The 16,814-nt window shown below is 52.2% G+C and overlaps 1 protein-coding gene across 4 annotated transcripts in view; it reads right to left on the minus strand.

Annotated features, from left to right (window-relative positions):
• ZMYND8 (zinc finger MYND-type containing 8) overlaps positions 1–16,814 on the minus strand; it is a 417,579-nt gene that overhangs the window by 252,589 nt on the left and 148,176 nt on the right. The window lies entirely within an intron of this gene.

Raw genomic sequence — 16,814 nt, forward strand, 5'->3', positions numbered from 1 at the left:
CGGAGCCGCCTGGGGTCGCCCAGAACCGGCGGAGCCGGCGGTAGCAGGTCCGGCCCGCGCGAGGCTTCTCACGGCAGATCGTGGGGGCTTCTGCGGACCTGCTACGCATACCGAGAGGCGGAGCGGCCTTTGCCCGGATTGTCACCGGCCTTCGTCCACGGACCTGGCAGCGGCGCCTGGAGAACCTGCAAGGCACACAGAGGTGAGGCGTCGAAGGCTGACGCGTGACCCCGACCCGAGGCAGACCCGACACAGCGGAGCGGAGGTACCGGGGGGGGTGAGACAGTGGCACCGGGCCCCCCCCCCCTCCGCGGAGCTCCTGCTTCCCGCCTGATCTAGTCGAAGAGGCGCGACCCGCACCAGGGAATCGCCATCTTGGGCGGCCAGGCCCTTTCGCACTGCAGCAGCTGCCGCGCGCACCGCACACACGGAGGCTCCGTGAGGCACCTGGAGATTGCTGAGTTGGCCGGAGGGGCCCGGGGGAAGAGAGTGAAGAGCGGAGGCGGACGGGCGTCCCCCCCCTCCCAGCGGGCCTACCCCTGCAGGATTGCCCCCAGCTTTGCTGAACCTGCGGGCCTCGACCCTCGGCCGGGGGGGTGGCAACCTGACGGCCCCGGGGAACCACGCTGGACCTCCTGCCCTGCCTGTTGTAGTGGAGTGGACTCTGGGGACATCAGCACCGGCGGCCACGCGCTCCCACCGCGGTCCTCACAGAGGTGAGCAGGCCCCCTTGATGTGAGGAGGCCCTGTGAACTTGCTGCGCTCTTGCCTCTGGATAGGGCGGTGCGGAGTGCTGCAGACGCCATCTTGGCGGCTCCCCGCCCGGCGTTTCCCGCCTCGCCGTTGGACCCGAAGTCCCTACGCCTCTCCTGCGGCCCTACCGCGCCCTGCGGCGCTACACTGCCCGCCCAGGAGGGCAGAAGATTTGGGGGAACGCGGAGGTGCCACTTCCACGGCACTGGTCGACCCGGACCCGGATCGGCGCCCAGAAGGCCTAGGGCTCGCTTCGCAGCCAGCGGAGAGGGGTGCCGGTGGACGCGGCTGAGGGCCCTGGAGCGCGATGTCTGGCGGGAGGCCCAGAAAGGACCGTACCATCAAGGACCTTTTCACCCCCCCCACCATGGGGAAGCGGAATGGCCCTGCGAGCTCCAACCCCCGGGTGGACACAGACAAGAAGGTGGTGGCCTCATCGCCCCCTGAGGGAGCGGACCCCGAGGCCCCAGTCACGCGGTCCTTTTTGGAGTCCCTGTTCTCTGGCCTGCGAGAAGACATCCATGCCCTAAAGAAAGAACTCCAAGAGGAGATCAAAGAGGTCCGCCGCGACACTGATGCCATAGGGGAGAGAGTGGCAGACCTGGAAACAAAGAGCGACACACGGGACGCCGAAATAGAGGCCCTACGACAGGAGCTGGCCCGCATCCACGACCAACAGGTGGACCTCCAGACGCACGCCGAGGACTTGGAAAACCGCTCCCGGCGGCACAATATTCGGATCAGAGGAGTGAAATTGTCCCCGGACACAGAGGACCTCTTCCGGTTTACACAGGGTCTCTTCAACCACATCTTGGGCCGTCAGGCGGACGCCCCCCTGCGCCTGGACAGGGCCCACCGGACGGGCCCGCCGAGGGCCAACGCGACAAACCCGCCGGACATCCTGGTGTGCGTGCAAGACTACAGGACAAAGGAGGAAATCCTGAACAAGGCACGCCACATGGAGAAGATCACCTTCGGCGGGCACTCCCCAGCGCTGTACCAGGACCTGGCTGCACTCACCCTAGAGAAGAGGCGCACCTTCCGGCCGGTAACGGCGGAGCTGAGACAGCGCAACATTTCCTACAGCTGGGGGCACCCCTTCCGACTGGTGTTTCGGCTGGGCAATGTCCTCCATCAGCCGCGCACCCTTCGGGACGCCTGCCGAGTGCTGGGCATGGATGAACCGAGAGTTGACGAAGAGTCACCGGGGGACAAATCTACTAACGAGGCTGGCCCAGGCCGCTGGCAGCAGCAGCGGCGCAGACGCAGGCCGCGACGCCCAGCGGACACAGAGATAGAGGAGGGGCAGAGGTCGGCGGTGGAGACGGTGGCACAGGGCCTGGCGCCTGCGAACAATGGCTGACCGCTGGGGGAGCGACGCACTGGTGTCGCAGGGCTTAGTCGGTTCGGGCTACGCTAGCCCGGCGGCGGGGGCGCGTGCAATGCGCTCCTTGGCCTTCCCTGATGATGACACTGACTTTTCACCTGCGTTGGAGCACTCCGAGTGAGCGGACCTGCTTGCGACGTCGCCACTGCTCCCATTCTACGGACTTACCTTACCACAGGTCCAGCGGCCATGCGCCTGGACCTGGGATAATGATGGACCATATTTCTTTGCCAGTTGGGAAAAGGGGTTGGGGGGGATCCGGGTGTGGGGTGTTGATCAGGGAGAGTTTGCACTGAGGGTAGGGGGGATCCGGGTGGGACAGTTGCTCCGGTTGAGCGGGGACATGGGGGGGCAGTTGGGGTTGGGGGGGTCTGGGGGAGAGAGGGGGGAGGGGCGGGGGGGCTCTCCTTGTCCAGGGGGTTCGGTCGCCAAGAGGTGCTCTTACACGGCCCCCACCACAGTGTCTTCCACGACCCGCGGGCCCACAGACGCGGCCGCCGGGTGGCCTTGGCATTACTCGTACGATCCCAGGTATGCCACGACACCTCATAGTGCTTACGCTTCATGTGCGGGGTCTCAACAGTCCGAACAAACGCAGGGCGATACTATCCTATCTCGAGCGCTCCAAGGCGGATATCTGCCTTCTCCAGGAAACACACCTTGTGCGCAGCGACCAGCATAGACTCAAATCCCGCGCGTTTCCATGGCAGTTCTTTTCCTCTTCCCCGAAGAAGTCTGCGGGGGTGGCGATCCTAGTGGCTAAGTCCTTTGAAGGGAAAGTCCTCCAGAAAGAGGCCGAAGTTAAAGGGCGGCTTCTACTCTATAGCTTCCAAATCGCGGGCCACACCCTGCTTGTGGGCTCTGTTTATGGCCCGAACGAGGGTCAGGAAAAGTTTCTGCATACAGCTCTAGAGACCGTTACATCCACCACACACACTCACTTGCTGCTGGGGGGGGACCTCAACATAGTATTTCATAACACGGCGGACCGCTCGGGCCAGAGATCCGGTCAAGTAGGGGCGCTCACAGCGGCGGGTCACGTGCATCTGACGGACCTGGGCCTCACCGACCTTTGGCGGCACACACACCCCCAAACCACTGCCTACACGTATTACTCGGCTGCACACAAGACGTATGCGAGGCTAGACTATTTTCTGGGCTCCTCGCAACTGGCGTTACAGGTTGAGAGCGTGGAGATACTGCCAGCCGCGCTATCGGACCACTCCCCGGTGGTGGCGGCGCTTCGTGTGGGAGCCATGCCGGCTCCACAACGGCACTGGAGGCTGCGGGACGGTCTCTTACAGCTGCCTGACACCCAGGCCCGACTCACGGCAGCGATTGGCCGTTTTCTGGAGCACAACGCCAATGATGACACCACCAAAGCTACCCAGTGGGCGGCCCTCAAAGCGGTCCTGCGCGGGGAAATCATTTCCATCGCCACGGCCAACAACAAGGAGAGGGAGCTGAAACGTGCCGAGCTCTCCCAGCGCGTGGCGGAATTGGAACAGATGCACCAACGCACAGGGGCGGCCAGAGCATGGCGCCAACTGTGCGCCGAGCGGAAAATGCTAGCGGCCTTAGACCAAGACGTGGCGGAATACGCCGCTATGCGCCTCAAACACGTCTACTATACCGGTGGCGACCGCTGCGGGAGACTGCTGGCAAGTAGGCTTCGGGCGCAAACCCAAAGGCAACAAGTGCGCTCTCTCCAGTTGGCCAATGGCGACTTGGTTACAGAGAACGCAACGATTGCGGCTGCCTTTGGCAATTTCTATGCGGCGCTCTACGACGCGGATCACCTAGACCCCGACGCCGGCCCAGCCTATTTGCGGGGCGCGGAACTCCCCACCCTTACCCAGGCCCAGGCGGACTTTCTGGAGCGGCCCATAGGCCTGGAAGAGGTCATCTCGGCCATTGCCCGCCTCAAGGTCGGGAAATCCCCGGGACCCGACGGCTATACTGCGGCATTTTACAAGACCTTTTGCCAGCAGCTTGCCCCCCTCTTGCGCGACCTGTTTAACACATTTGACACGCCTGGCGCCATACACCCGGACTTGCTGGAGGCGTCTATCTCTGTTATTCCCAAACCGGGCCGTGATCCGGCAGTTTGCGGCTCCTACAGACCCATATCGCTACTGAACATAGACTTGAAGCTCTACACTGGCATACTAGCGAGCCGCATCGCCCCATATATGCAACAACTGATAGACCCCGACCAAGCGGGCTTTATCCCCCAACGGCAGACCAGCGACAACACCAAGCGGGTGCTGCACCTCATTGAGGCCGGGTCGCGCACTAAACCGGGCTGCATGCTGCTCACCATCGATGCGGAGAAGGCCTTCGACAGAGTACACTGGCCATACCTCGACCAGGCCCTCCGTCACTTCGGCTTTGGGGAGAAACTCCGCCATCGCATCTTCAACTGCTACCGCCGGCCCAACGCCGCGGTAAGAGTGAACGGTCATACCTCCCCGAGGTTCGACATTGGTAGAGGTACGCGCCAAGGCTGCCCGCTGTCGCCGCTCCTATTCGCATTGTACATGGAGCCGATGGCCCAGAGGGTGCGGCAACATGCTCTCATTTCGGGTATCAAATTTGGGGCCGACACGCATAAGATCAGCCTGTACGCTGACGACGTCTTGCTGTCCCTCACTGACCCAATGCGATCCTTGCGTGCTCTCTTTGTGGAGCTCCACACCTTCGCCCTGGCCTCGGGCTTCAAAATCAACGAAGCCAAATCTGAAGCCCTGAACATCTCCCTAAGCCCGGATGTGGTGGCCGAGATTAAATCGGAATTCCAAATCCAATGGTCGGACGCAACCGTCCCGTACCTGGGCGTTCGCCTGGCTCCTACTGTCCGAGGCACTGCGCGGGTCAATTACGAGGCCCTCACCCGCAAACTCCGGGAGCAGCTCCGGCGTTGGCAACCACTCACGCTGTCATGGTTAGGCAGAATTGCCGCAGTCAAAATGACACTGCTGCCGCAGATTCTATACCTGTTCCAGACGCTCCCCCTGAACCCCCCGGCGGGTTGGCTTCAACAAACTCAATCGGAACTGTCACGGTTCATCTGGAACGGCCGGCGACCCAGGTTTAAGCACACTCTCGCCACCCTACCCCCAGCGAACGGGGGGGTCGGCGTGCCAGACCTTACCCTGTACTTCCAGGCGGCACAGCTGCGCACCTTCGTGGAATGGTTCCAGCTGGAGTCCGGAAAGCACTGGCTCTTCCTGGACCAGGCAGTGGCCGGCCGTACCCTCCAAGGCGTGCCCTTCCTTCCGCGCCGACACCGTCCCCCTAACTTGTACGCCTCTGAAATCACCAGCACCGCCCTGCGAGTGTGGGATAGAGTAGCTGTGGCCAAGGGGCTGACCACCTTCCCCTCGCCCATGACTCCCATCTTTGAGAATCCAGACTTCTCGCCGGGCTTGGACACCGGTACGTTCACGACGTGGCGGACGACACCCTGTCGTGCGGCGGGACACATGTTCGATATCAAGGGCATCCTGCCGTTCCAGCAGGTCAAGGCGGATTACGGCGTGGCCGAATCGGAACGCTTGCAATACCTGCAGGTGCGCCACTGGGTGCTCCACCCCTCGATCCAGCCCGGAGCCCAACGGCACCTCACGCCCTACGAACGGTGGCTGCTGACACGCACCTCGGATAAGAAATTGATATCGGACCTCTATCAGCAGCTGCTCCTCACTCAGGCACACACATACAACGCGGGCCAGGTCCGGTGGGAGAGGGATCTGGGGAGGCAGCTCACTAGGAAGGAATGGGAGGGGGTGTACCATAGGGCCAGACACTCGGCGCACCACACTGGCCTTACCGAGACATTGACTAAGGTAGCTACATACTGGTACCACACCCCTGAGAGACTACACCACTGGGATGCCCGAATCAGTGACAGATGCTGGAGGGGATGTGGGGAACTAGGGACACTGGAACACCTGCTGTGGAGCTGTAAGGCGCTGCGCCCCTATTGGGACCCTATCCTGGACCTTATAGATACACATCTGGACACACAACTGCCGCGCTTCCCAGCGTACATTCTACTAGGCCTCCCAAACGCACTCATGTACCCTCTGAAATCCTGGCGCGGACGCCTGATCGCACTTGCGCTTGGGGCTGCGGTCCAAAACATTGTGGCCCACTGGAGGGCGACCCAGGCTCCGCAACAACTGGGGTGGCTTCACCGACTCTGGGCGATCCTGGGAATGGAGAAACTATCGCTGGCAGCAGCAGGGAGGGGGGCGGAATTCGCGGAACTCTGGCGGCCATTCCTCGCCTTGCTTACCGGGGAGTTTCGGGAGGTGAGCTGCCCACGCTACCTGCGTCTGCTACGCTTGGCAGAAACACCTCTCCCGGACCCCAAAACTCACGCCCGTAAGCGCACAGGCCCCGCGCGCGTAGCGTCCACTGACTGTTAATGGTGGACCACAACCAATAGCTGAATTCCGGACATGGACAAGGAGAGGGGTGGGCTGGGGTGGGGCGGGAGGTGGGGTTATTTACAGTTCTTTGTTTCTCGTGTTTTCTTACAATGCACTAGCACTGATCAGCTTGCACCGTTGTAGCACCTCTTAAGACGCGGCCGGCCCATTGGGTTGTAGGCGGCTTGCTGTGTTAATAAGATGACGTACCCGCTGGCCCTATGTGGGGTATCCGCGGGGTCGCTGACCTGGGCCTCCCTAGAGTGGTGGCGGCCCCTACAGATGTCGCTGAGGTGCATTTTTTGCCTATGCTCAATAAAATATTTAATACATAAACCAAAAATTAAGCATTAGCTTCCAAGTCCTACATACAATGAAAATGCGAATTAACACTTCAGTGCAGAGGCTTATCAACCTAAATCGCATAAAGGTACATATAGGTCGGGAGTGATGGACAAGCAGAACATTTAGAACAAGCATTTGCATTGTAATAGGTCTAGCATTTGCGAGAGTTTAAGCTATTGGCATTGTAAATGACAATGCCTTTTATTTATCTGTTTTGATAATTAACGCATGAATAAAAGGCATTGTCATATACGTCAATAGCTGAAACTCTTGTAAATGAGAGACCTATTTCATTTAAAAAATGCAACCGCCATTGCCCATGGCTGCTTGGAAAGTGAAATCACATGGCGCGCTAAATATTGCAGGAAAGCACGTAATGCCTCCAATAGGAGAAACTCAACGAAAATAGTGCTTACAGACTAAATAAAACATACTGTGTAACAGAAGTAAAAGGGCCAGTCCTCATGAGAGGTACAAATGAAGACAAGGCGGTACTATTTGAGGTTGTAACAAGCCCATTAAAAAATAAGAAGCCAGCATTTACAAAGGACGATGACACAAGCCGATAAAAAATAATGGCGGAGCTTCAACTCCATAATCAAATACAACAGGCCTCGAGGAGCAGCGGATTCGCTGCCCAGGCTCGACCTAAAAAATGAGTTTGTTTCTCGATTTGAAGTCGCTAGTTCAATGAGGAAGATCAAAGAGTGCATATTCTGTAGCTGGGGTTTGGAATGTGATTCAAATATCTCCCCTCAAAATACAGGATGTTCAGGGGATTTGGAATAATTTTCATTGGATCAGCATGTGGATCATCAGACAGTGTTGCTGAAGTTTCTTGGGAAGTAGGTACATTTGCAGTGAGACAAAGGCTGACCTATAGTACATGAACAGTGACTGGAAAATAGATTTTCTTTCTATCTAAAGGTCTTGCATATGAATTCTGTGAAATATGAAATTATGTTGGCATGCTGGGCTACAGTAAATTGGTACCATCATATTGGGAGTTGATTGATGCTTCCACTGCTAGACTGGAGAGGCTAGGCTGACTGAGTGTTTGGGGTAGACTAAGAATAGTTTATTTTTTAGAATCCTTAAGCTTCAGAATGTTCCGGGTAATCAAGTTTAACTATTAGGCAAACTGCTTTCCAAAGTCCGATGTCCATATCACTTGTTGACTGGGATATAATGAGTAGGTAAAGTGTCATCAGTAAAAAGTGGCTTGCAAAGTAGATGATCACCTCTGATCTTCCTATGGTGGTAGAGGCAGATGCCGAAGCGCCAATAATAGGGGTGATATCTGCACACAAACCTTTTTGGGAATGAGATTCTTGAAATAACATCCAGGACTTTCATTAAGTATATTTGAAAATAATGGCAAAGCAAAACTTTTGTTAACAAATATTACCCATTTAAAGTTAATAGTTAACCGTTTGTCTCAATCTTACTAATTTAATGGAGGAAAATTGTAGAACAATCACTTTATGCACCATTCAATGCATAAATGTGAAATACTGAAATAACCACTATCTGAGAAATAATAAAGCAGGTGTACAGTCTACCGCCTTAAGGCTGACCACATCTGAAATCAATTTACGTCTTACACTTTTCAGAGGCTGGATCATAAAAGCATGAGTAACTCTACACAGTGTGCAAATATTCATCTGAATGAGCACCTAGAGCCCAGCCGCTTCTAATTATGAGAGATCCAGGATGAATTTTTCCCTCTAGAATCTTCCACAAAGTCTGCCTATTTTAACCTCTTCGCCGCTAATGACAAGGGTAACTCGTCATGCTCTTTTCATTGATTTCAATGGAAATTCAATGAAAAGAAAAATATTGCCTTAGCAGCCAAGTGGTTAAGGTACCAAAATTGGTCAGCAGTTATAGGTGTACGTTAAGGCCAAGACTCTTTAGAGGATTTCAAGTCATGCATGAGTTATCTTCATTTCATAATGCCTTTCCTTAACCACCTTTACCAAATCTTAAATCCTGTTACTTTCATAATTTCAATGAGCAACGGTCAACATTTTCATGATCACATCGTAAAAATGCTATGTTACTGGAATACTGCCTGGTCACATAGAGTGTGTGCATAATTGCAGCTAAAACATTTAGCTCAAGCCTCTTAAATAACAAAGCAGACCAAATATTTCCCAGTCATACGTGGTAATCCAGCGTGGGGCATCTGCTGGGAAAGACTGCAAGCACAGTGGGCATAATTGTGCTACGTTCCGGAATGCCAAACTATCTCCTTAAATTCTGCCAAGTGCTTAGAAAGGAGATGTTTTCAATGAGCATTAGGAGGGAAAACGTGCCTATCATCCGCTCCTCAACAATTCAGCCTAAGTAGCCTGTACTAGAATCAGGGGTGATTGCGAGGAATTTCTAAGAGACTTCTCCCTGCCCATGCTATCCGAGGAATCCGGGCCTGCTATGAGGCAGATTTCACAAGAGAGGAAATTAACTCGGGGCAGGCAGCTGGTCCCAACGGGCTTCCGGTGGAGATCTACAAGAACCAAGCCACCATAATAATACCACTAATGCTGGCTATGTTAGAGGAGGCCTGGGAGAAGGGCGAGCTCCTATCTGATCAGAGAACAGCCACAATAACAGTTCTACACAAGGCTGGGAAGCTGCCAGACCAGTGCGCCTCCTACCGCCCGATCTCTCTGATCAATGTCGAGGCGAAGGTGCGCACTAAGGATTAGCCAACAGATCGGTGCCTATCCTATCTGAAATTGTGCATCTCAACCAGTCGGGATTTATGCCTAAAAGAAGCACCCAGCACAACCTCGGGAGACTCTACGGAGTGTTCCACCTTACGGGTAGCCCAGAAGCTCAACAGACATCAGTAATGTCATTGGATGCTTCAATGGCATTCAACAGTATAGAATGGCCTTACCTATTCGAAGTTCTTTGTAAGTTGGGCTTCTGCCCCAATTTTAATCAGTGGGTGAGATTATTGTATGAGAGTCCCAGTGCACAGGTGCAAGTCAATGGGGTAGTCTCCAGATCCTTACGGCAAGGCAGGGTCCCCCGGCAGGGTTGTCCCCTGTCCCCATTGCTTTTCGCCCTCGCGCTCGAACCACTAGCGCACTGGATTATAAGGGATCCGATGATTTGGGGGATAGTTGCTCCGGGCGGATTGGAGGAGCGCATCTCGCTGTATGCAGAGGATATCCTCCTATATTTGGCGACACCATACCACTCTATGCTGAGGGTGCTGCATATTGCAGATCAGAAAGGTGAGGGGGCGAAGATGAGTGACGTATCACTCCAACACTGCCTAATCAAAGTGTAGATGAGTGGTAGGGGGGGCGGGGAGAAGTGACATGCCTCACATACTGCCAGGATACAAACAATACGTAAGCCGGTCTGATTCTTCATTGAAAAGTTGTTGTTCAGGACTTCGTGGTTTAGGACTTTGTTGTATGCGATTCTTCATTGTTAAGACTTTGTTGTTAATGTAAGTTGTTGTTTGAACTTCGTTGTTCAGGATGTTTCCCACTGCCCAGAGTCTCTGGAGAGTGTGTCCCTATGGACGCGATATGGCTACTCCTGATGATCAAAGGGGATTCAGATTGGTCAAGGTACACAGGAATCTGTCTGGTTCTGGCGGCCGGTATCACTAAAAGGAACATTGCACGAAGGTGGGGGTCACCTCTGCTTCCCTCACTGAGAGAGTGAAAGTGTGACATGGACTGGTGCCAGAGGGCAGAAGAGACGGTTTATAAAGGGAGAGGATGTAGCAAAAATTGGGAGAAAATATGGGCTCTGCGGTGTAAATACAGGCTGGGGTTGGATTTGGACAACGATCAATTGTAAAGTCAGGGACACGAGACAAGGAAGCTCAGTTTATTGGCGGGGGTTATACCAGCTCTGTGTACACATGGATTGGCTGAAATCTATTGCAAAGAATGCTGTGGACGACCTTCTGCCCTGTTGGGAATTGCATCCAATTGGACTGTATTGGAAATTGGGGGTTCACTGTCATAAGTATGATTGTCTGTGGAATAAAATAAATAAATCAGCCTAAGTGACGTAACCTGTTAAATCTTTATCATTATTAGTCGGCATATTTTGCTGAAACTAGTGATGGAGTGCATGTTTAGGACCAAATTCTAAGATATCAGAACAAACATGATATTCAGTGATGCAGGTCACCATTTCACACTTCAAATGCTCTATGTAAAGTGTGGCCAACAGTATATGGAGCACAGCCAACAACAGTGGATACTTCCTTCAGGTACGCTGCAGAGTTATAACAAAGTGTGGGCGATGTGAGCATCCCTAACACATTAACAACGAGCACAGCAGGGGCAGGATCTATGTAACCAGGGGTGCACCAATCACTGACACAGCGTGCAAGGTGTCACTGGGATTGCAGGAGCTTACCACACTAAAAGGTGCAAGGAGGACTATATTATTGCTTGCATTAGCCCGATGGCAGCCTTGACATGCACTGAAATAACAAATTAAAAAAACCTGATAGGTGGGATGTTTTAAATGTTCTCAGTCACTTGCAATTGCGTGGATTGTTTTCAAGTCCGCCTTTCTTGCCTATTATGCCAGTCCTTGCTTACACCAACCAATTTAAAATAAAATGTGGTTTTACTCAGACAGTAACAGTCCAGCACGATCTACCTGGCCTGCTCCCCCTGGATAAACACACAAGTAATTTTTACACTGTGTTCGGCCTTGATAGGCCTCATCAATGAGCTGCCGCTGGAGTTTAATAGCACAGTGTGGTACATAAACAATGATGCGTAGTCCAGGTGTAGAAGTAGATCCCTCTTTATTAGCAGGTACATAGGTGGCAAGTTATAAGGTAAGAAGATACAAGGAGAAACCCCCACCAGGAGAGAGCTACCAGCTCCTCAGCCTTAGATGACCAACTGACAATCTCAACACAGTAAGGCACTCAAACATTCCATGATGTCACAGGACATTCTGACAAAGTGGTAGAGAGGGAAAAGATATAGAAACCATTTACCACACATCCTCTTCCGTTAGCGAACAACAGCAAGTAAGAAGTTAAGACGGAGCAGAAGGATTCAGAGGAGACTGTAGACACAAGAGCAAGTCAAAGAGACAATTTGAAAAGGCAGGAAACTCAATCGTGGAAGCAGAAACAAAGGAAAATTAAAAGAGGCATGTAGAAAGATATTCGTAAGATGCACAAATGGTCATGGTTGGACAAAACACAAGAATGCAAATTACATAACATGCCCATCCACCCTCCTTAATAAAACAAGGTAGCGATCCTGGTAAACCAAGTAGGGTGTAACAACCAAGAGACAAAATGTGTGCAGATGGAAGTAAGCACAATGAAAATGTACAGCAGAATTAAAACTAAACCAACACACACTCGTTAAGCATGAGGATGCACCCTAAAATGTTTCAGCAACGGTGCAAACAAAAGACAACTCCCCAAGGAAGGGTACACCAGCAGAAACTAAAACCCCTTTAACAAAGAACACAGTAGCCACACACGGACAACTGTGAAACAAGAGGTAGCGCAGACCACGCACCCCGCCTACCCAAATAGAGTAATTACAACAAGGGGTGGTGAGGGACAGAGTCTCTGAATTAAGCAGAAAGCTCTCACCCAGTCAAGAGATCAGGGCTAGATCCAACACCGTTTTTTAGCTCACTGCACCATCCCAGTTTCAGAACCTGGCTGTATGCAAATTAGTCTGTTCCTGTCCCAGTGCATGATGGGAACAGGGCAAACCAAACTACAAAAGCCAATTCTTACACTGGGAAGGAAACAAGCTCCCGGGGACCGGTTTCTGGCATTACAGCCGTCTTCGGCCCGGTTTGCTTGAATCCTGATGGTGCAATGAGCAAGGGTCTCACATCTGAGAATACCCTTCCACGCTTAGGGTGGACAAAAATAATTACAACAAGGGGTGGTGAGGGACAGAGTCTCTGAATTAAGCAGAAAGCTCTCACCCAGTCAAGAGATCAGGGCTAGATCCAACACCGTTTTTTAGCTCACTGCACCATCCCAGTTTCAGAACCTGGCTGTATGCAAATTAGTCTGTTCCTGTCCCAGTGCAAGATGGGAACAGGGCAAACCAAACTACAAAAGCCAATTCTTACACTGGGAAGGAAACAAGCTCCCGGGGACCGGTTTCTGGCATTACAGCCGTCTTCGGCCCGGTTTGCTTGAATCCTGATGGTGCAATGAGCAAGGGTCTCACATCTGAGAATACCCTTCCACGCTTAGGGTGGACAAAAATAATTACAACAAGGGGTGGTGAGGGACAGAGTCTCTGAATTAAGCAGAAAGCTCTCACCCAGTCAAGAGATCAGGGCTAGATCCAACACCGTTTTTTAGCTCACTGCACCATCCCAGTTTCAGAACCTGGCTGTATGCAAATTAGTCTGTTCCTGTCCCAGTGCATGATGGGAACAGGGCAAACCAAACTACAAAAGCCAATTCTTACACTGGGAAGGAAACAAGCGCCCTGTTCCCATGATGCACTGGGCCAGGGACAGACTGATTTGCATATAGCCAGGTTCTGAGCTGGGATGGGGCAGTGAGATAAATAACGGTGATGGATCAAGCCCTGATCTTTGGACTGGGTAAGAGTGGTCTGTTTAACTCAGACACTCTGTTCATCACCACCCCCTTTTTGTAAATCGTTTTTGGCCACTATAGGTGTGGCAGGGTATACTCAGACATGAGTCCCTTTCTCACTGCTCCATCAGGATTCAAGCAAGCCGGGCCGAAGAAGGCTGAAATGCCAGAAACCGGTCCCCGGTAGCTTGTCTCCTTTCTGGTGAAGAATTGGCTTGGTAGTTTAGTCTGCCCTGTTCCCATGATGCACTGGGCCAGGGACAGACTGATTTGCATATAGCCAGGTTCTGCGCTGGGATGGGGCAGTGAGATAAATAACGGTGATGGATCAAGCCCTGATCTTTGGACTGGGTAAGAGTGGTCTGTTTAACTCAGACACTCTGTTCATCACCACCCCCTTTTTGTAAATCGTTTTTGGCCACTATAGGTGTGGCAGGGTATACTCAGACATGAGTCCCTTTCTCACTGCTCCATCAGGATTCAAGCAAGCCGGGCCGAAGAAGGCTGAAATGTCAGAAACCGGTCCCCGGTAGCTTGTCTCCTTTCTGGTGAAGAATTGGCTTGGTAGTTTAGTCTGCCCTGTTCCCATGATGCACTGGGCCAGGGACAGACTGATTTGCATATAGCCAGGTTCTGAGCTGGGATGGGGCAGTGAGATAAATAACGGTGATGGATCAAGCCCTGATCTTTGGACTGGGTAAGAGTGGTCTGTTTAACTCAGACACTCTGTTCATCACCACCCCCTTTTTGTAAATCGCTTTTGGCCACTATAGGTGTGGCAGGGTATACTCAGACATGAGTCCCTTTCTCACTGCTCCATCAGGATTCAAGCAAGCCGGGCCGAAGAAGGCTGAAATGCCAGAAACCGGTCCCCGGTAGCTTGTCTCCTTTCTGGTGAAGAATTGGCTTGGTAGTTTAGTCTGCCCTGTTCCCATGATGCACTGGGCCAGGGACAGACTGATTTGCATATAGCCAGGTTCTGAGCTGGGATGGTGCAGTGAGATAAATAACGGTGATGGATCAAGCCCTGATCTTTGGACTGGGTAAGAGTGGTCTGTTTAACTCAGACACTCTGTTCATCACCACCCCCTTTTTGTAAATCGTTTTTGGCCACTATAGGTGTGGCAGGGTATACTCAGACATGAGTCCCTTTCTCACTGCTCCATCAGGATTCAAGCAAGCCGGGCCGAAGAAGGCTGAAATGCCAGAAACCGGTCCCCGGTAGCTTGTCTCCTTTCTGGTGAAGAATTGGCTTGGTAGTTTAGTCTGCCCTGTTCCCATGATGCACTGGGCCAGGGACAGACTGATTTGCATATAGCCAGGTTCTGAGCTGGGATGGGGCAGTGAGATAAATAACGGTGATGGATCAAGCCCTGATCTTTGGACTGGGTAAGAGTGGTCTGTTTAACTCAGACACTCTGTTCATCACCACCCCCTTTTTGTAAATCGTTTTTGGCCACTATAGGTGTGGCAGGGTATACTCAGACATGAGTCCCTTTCTCACTGCTCCATCAGGATTCAAGCAAGCCGGGCCGAAGAAGGCTGAAATGCCAGAAACCGGTCCCCGGTAGCTTGTCTCCTTTCTGGTGAAGAATTGGCTTGGTAGTTTAGTCTGCCCTGTTCCCATGATGCACTGGGCCAGGGACAGACTGATTTGCATATAGCCAGGTTCTGAGCTGGGATGGGGCAGTGAGATAAATAACGGTGATGGATCAAGCCCTGATCTTTGGACTGGGTAAGAGTGGTCTGTTTAACTCAGACACTCTGTTCATCACCACCCCCTTTTTGTAAATCGTTTTTGGCCACTATAGGTGTGGCAGGGTATACTCAGACATGAGTCCCTTTCTCACTGCTCCATCAGGATTCAAGCAAGCCGGGCCGAAGAAGGCTGAAATGCCAGAAACCGGTCCCCGGTAGCTTGTCTCCTTTCTGGTGAAGAATTGGCTTGGTAGTTTAGTCTGCCCTGTTCCCATGATGCACTGGGCCAGGGACAGACTGATTTGCATATAGCCAGGTTCTGAGCTGGGATGGGGCAGTGAGATAAATAACGGTGATGGATCAAGCCCTGATCTTTGGACTGGGTAAGAGTGGTCTGTTTAACTCAGACACTCTGTTCATCACCACCCCCTTTTTGTAAATCGTTTTTGGCCACTATAGGTGTGGCAGGGTATACTCAGACATGAGTCCCTTTCTCACTGCTCCATCAGGATTCAAGCAAGCCGGGCCGAAGAAGGCTGAAATGCCAGAAACCGGTCCCCGGTAGCTTGTCTCCTTTCTGGTGAAGAATTGGCTTGGTAGTTTAGTCTGCCCTGTTCCCATGATGCACTGGGCCAGGGACAGACTGATTTGCATATAGCCAGGTTCTGAGCTGGGATGGGGCAGTGAGATAAATAACGGTGATGGATCAAGCCCTGATCTTTGGACTGGGTAAGAGTGGTCTGTTTAACTCAGACACTCTGTTCATCACCACCCCCTTTTTGTATACCCAAATAGAGTGACGCAACTTTGACAATCACTGAAAACCTCCCCTAACAAAAGGGTACACAACAGAACGATGTAAAAATTGTTCAACGCAAATTCACCTAATAGTGGAACACAAAAAGAGAGTGATGCAACCTCCTGACCATCACAGACAACCTCCCCTAACAAAAGGGTACACCAAGGAACAATGTAATAATTGTCCACGACAAGTTCACCTAACGATGGCGCTGACAACGCACACCACCACCACCACATGGAGCTTCAGAACATAGACCCATGGGACTTCAGAACATAGTAGTTACATACAGACAATCTCCCCTAATAATAGGGTACACCACTCAAAAAGTGAGACGTAACATCTTCAAAGGGTAAAAACATGACCCTAGCAAACCATTTTTTAATTGACAGACAACACAACTTCCCCACAACCTCCCCTAAATAAGGGTACACCGTAGGGTACCAACCCTGAGTACATGAATGGGGCAATGATTAAACACAAACAACCTAGCTGACCAAGCAGGATCAAACACAGGAAACGCCCCATGTAAGACCAAGACAGCAACATCCCCTATAAATATATAGGGTACACCATGAGGTAACATGACCCTAGGAACCAAAATGTGGCATAGACTGGCACCACAACTTCCCCTAAGTAAGGGTACACCATAGGGTGAACATGTTGCCATAGGAAAGCAAAACTAACACCCACCACTGTTAAAGGAAAATGAGATTACACATAAATATACAGAACAAATGGAACTCCAACACAAAAATAAAAATCAAGAGCTCCGGTGAACGATCTCTCACCCGGGTTCGCCGTAAA

This window comes from Lissotriton vulgaris, chromosome 7, assembly GCF_964263255.1.
Source record: "Lissotriton vulgaris chromosome 7, aLisVul1.2, whole genome shotgun sequence".
Taxonomy (NCBI): Eukaryota; Metazoa; Chordata; class Amphibia; order Caudata; family Salamandridae; genus Lissotriton; species Lissotriton vulgaris.